The sequence below is a fragment of the Triticum aestivum genome, chromosome 7B, assembly GCF_018294505.1.
Source record: "Triticum aestivum cultivar Chinese Spring chromosome 7B, IWGSC CS RefSeq v2.1, whole genome shotgun sequence".
In the NCBI taxonomy this organism is placed as follows: domain Eukaryota; kingdom Viridiplantae; phylum Streptophyta; class Magnoliopsida; order Poales; family Poaceae; genus Triticum; species Triticum aestivum.
This window is the reverse complement of record NC_057813.1, coordinates 582,266,087-582,269,944: the sequence shown is the minus strand read 5'-3', so window position 1 is coordinate 582,269,944 and position 3,858 is coordinate 582,266,087. Positions and strand designations below refer to the sequence as shown.

At 41.1% G+C, this 3,858-nt stretch overlaps 1 long non-coding RNA gene across 1 annotated transcript; it reads right to left on the bottom strand.

Moving 5' to 3' along the window:
- Positions 1 to 224: 224 nt before the first annotated feature.
- Positions 225 to 2,527, bottom strand: LOC123161441 (uncharacterized). Its single transcript, XR_006480699.1, has 5 exons — positions 2,202 to 2,527; positions 1,726 to 1,940; positions 1,035 to 1,631; positions 808 to 891; positions 225 to 439 (listed from the first exon to the last, which is right to left on the bottom strand). It is a non-coding gene; the product is annotated as an uncharacterized lncRNA (long non-coding RNA).
- Positions 2,528 to 3,858: the final 1,331 nt, after the last annotated feature.

The following is a 3,858-nucleotide window of genomic DNA, read 5'->3' as shown; positions in this document are numbered from 1 at the left end:
TCGTACAAGGATTTTTCTTTTTTAGTTTTTTCAGTTTTCTTCATATATACTACACTTGACTGAGACTTGGTTATAGTATATAAAAAGAAAAAAGAAAAACTGAAAAGTATTTTTGTATGAATCTCCATGCAAGATCAAAGGAACATATGAACGACTGAGACATAACGAAGTCTAAGTCGACTGAGACTTAGCAAAACTAAAACTGAAAATAATTTTTTGTACGAATCTCCATTCAAGATCAAAGGAATATAACATTGTCTGACTGAGACATAACGAAGTCTAAGTCGACCGAGACTTAGCAAAACTGATTGTAATATACGCTCGGTCGTGCACAACTGGTAATATTTAGAATAACTTCACTTGCTCAATCCAAGACTTGATGCATTCAAACAATAGCTCCTATCAGGTGGAACAGACCAAATCTTCAAAAACTATAAATCTGAAGAAAATCATTTATAGAACACATCAGCGTTGTTCTGTACAAATTAACCACAGTGAAATAAAATGCATACGTGAATAAAATTGGTACAGGTCTATGATCAGGACATGGTAAATCTAGACAGATAGGAATTCACCATGGAGAAACTGGATATAAAGGAGCAGCATGTTTTCCATCTCCCTGGCGTACAATTTTTTGTGATAGTTCTTCATGTTCATACTGTCTTTATTTTTCACATTGAAAATTTTCATTCATCATTTTTACTGTCTTTTAAAAATTGTGCCGAAAGTTCATCGAGAAATTATCTAAAGCAAGTAGAACCAGCATAAAAAAAATAACTTAACTGGAAGAAGATGCATATATATTACCTCAACTTCTCAGACAGCTAAAATATATGGCTTCTCAGCAGATATCTCTTTTCCTTGTCCCAATTTCAATCCAATTGCTGCACACTATTTTCAAGGAATGTTATTGGAGTTTGTAATTAGACAAATGGGGAAACTTCATGTGAGATTGCTTTATCTAGAGTAAAGCTACAAACATATTTTCTCCTAATGTAAGCACACACTTCTGATCTTAGAAAGAGAAATATTACCAAGTAAAATGCCGCGCCCGACGTTTGGTTCAGTAGAATAACCAAATGTCTCCAGTTTTGTTGCGGGAGCAGCTGCCCATTCCAATGCTTTTGATCAGACGACTAAAAACGTTCAGAAGTGCAAGTCCCGGCGGTCAAAAGCACCAATGACCTGCACCGGTACATTTTCTAGCACAACTGCTGTATGAAACATCACAAATCCAACTGTGTAGTCTCTGTTTTATATACACCTTGGTGTGAACCAACAGATCGGGGTGACTATTAGAAAACTGCAGTAGTTGCTTTCTCTTTCATAGCTTATTTTGTATAGGACATCTCATTCAAGAATCCAGATTATCACAATCATAGATATAGCTGACTGAATAGCAATTAAATCATGTATTAACACTTGAAACATCCAACACGACAATTCAGGACGAAGTCTCACTTGTTCAATGAAATCAAGGTCAACGGGTCAAGTGTTTTAGCCCATTGACATCATCTAACAGATGCTGATCAGTTGCAGGTAACATTTCCAAGCATGTTCCTTGATTCACGGTTGGCATGCATGGGATCCCAAAGATCACATAGTTGACCTTGACCAGCAAGCTGTTGAACCTAGGAAATACGCAATTGATTAGATTATGCATCTCACAGGGCATGCAGTTCATGTTTTAGGATAGGATTAAGGAATGTGCTTTTAGTTTCTTACAGGATCGCTTGCCATTATGGAGGATGCGCCACCGTACTACGATGTAGATTGGAGACATTGCAGCCGGGGGGTGAAGTAGTGCTGCGGTGGTGGACACTTCATTGGCGCTCATGTCTTCTTCTATCCCCGGCCTCCTCCACAGCCTCATACTCCTCCTCGTTGCCCACCGCCACCGTCGACATTGCTTTGCCGCCCGTCATCTCTGCCACCACGATCTTAAGACAGTCACATAAAAAAATAGAGATTAGCACCTATGAAGTCCAAGGAAACTGGGTGAAGAAGAAACCAAAATGTCTGCAAGCCTTATAGGGAACATGGGCATCAAGCATGGTGTCAGCGTGCCGGAGGAAAAGAAGAGGATCAAATAGAGTGGGGCATGAAGTAGCATCAGAAAACAGGGAGAAGAGGTAGGCAACCAGGAAAGGGTCGTCCACTACATTTAGAAAGGGCGAGATCGGAAGGGGGCATCGAAGTACCTTATACGCCATTGATTGCATCGCCACCCTTTCCCTTGCAGCAAAATCGGCCGCGTCGTCTGGATCGAAGGGTCCTTGAGTGCTTGACCCACCCGCAGCGCGCCTTTCGCCTGTAGCCACCTGCAGCGTGCGCTCGCCGTGGATCCCTCGCCCGCATCGGTGTCCCCTCGTGGAGCCTAGGCTGGAGCGCCTCCGCTAGATCCCCTCGTGGTGCCTCGGCTGGATCCGTTCCTCCTCTGGCTGCGCCGCCTGTGTCGTGGGTGAAAAAGAGAGAAGAGATGGGGTGGAAATCGAACGGGAGGAGACGAACAATCACCGGGAGTGGGCCGACCTACGGACCACCGTTTCGGCTTGTGGAGCAGCTGCCCAAAGTACAGTAGGCCCAGTATTAACCACATGCGAGACAGATTGTTTTATACAAAGATCCGACGGCCAGAAACTCCCAGATAGCAAAAACGGATGGACAAAAATGCAAATCGCTGTGAGGACAGGAATTAGGCTCTTTTGTACCCCAGGAGTATGTACTCCTAGCCTTAGTGGATTGAGTTTAGCCGGTGCTATGGGTATATCCAATAGGATCAACAGTCCAACCGTGGTGGTTAGAGAAAAAAAACTAATTAATTCCTATGCATGCGTACCTAATTCCTAGAAGATAGGACTGTCCATACCCTATCCATGTTTTGAATGGTAGTTGTGGTCGGCGTTTTTTTTATTTTAGCTTGCCTGGCATGCAACACATGCTACCACCGAAAGTGTATATGTATGTAATTTTGAGTACATATGTCATGGAATTCAATGTATATAACAAATGTTTTTTTGGATGAATATATGTGATTTCTTTGTGAAGGGTATATACAATATATTTTGCTGAGATGTACTTCTACTTTTTTGTGAGGGAATATATAGTTCATTTTGCTGAGAGGGTGTATACTACTTATTGTGAGCGAGTATATTCTTTGTTCGTAATGTGGCATATACCATATATTTTGCTAAGCGGGTATATTATTTGTTGTGAGTGATTGAGTATATACTTCCTTTTGTTTTGGAGGATACATACTGCATTTTTGTGAGGAGTATATACCATATATTGTGCCACGAGGCAATATAGTTTTTTGTGCACGGGTATATACTTCATTTCGTGGAGAGGGTATATACTGTTTCTAGTGCATGTGTTACATTGCCGAGTGAGAATTTTTTGTGAGTGTGTATACATACTGCATTTTTCAAGAAAGAAGTATGAACTAAAAAAGGTGTATATCATTTAGGATAAAAATGAAAGGTATATTTTGTTTCGAATACAAGTTTATTTCCACTTCAAGAAATAAAAATACTAAAATTGCCAAATTATGTACGTGCATCATATTACACCATCGTGTTTATTATGCATGCATCTTGCATGATGCACAAATCAATTCTTCCAGATCTGGATCGCAGTGTCGGGTGATCGGAGTTGTCAACGAAGTCCTTTGAGTTTTGTAGGCATAGCCGCTCTGGAGGGGAAAAGCTGATCTGCGTTTTGCTCGGAGAAGACGCGCCGCCGGCGGCGTATACCATTTCGTGTACAGTCCTCGATTCAAATGAACTGTGTAGATCAATCATGCATAAGATATAAAATAATCAGTAGAACAGATGCATGTAGTCTCATCATCCATTTACG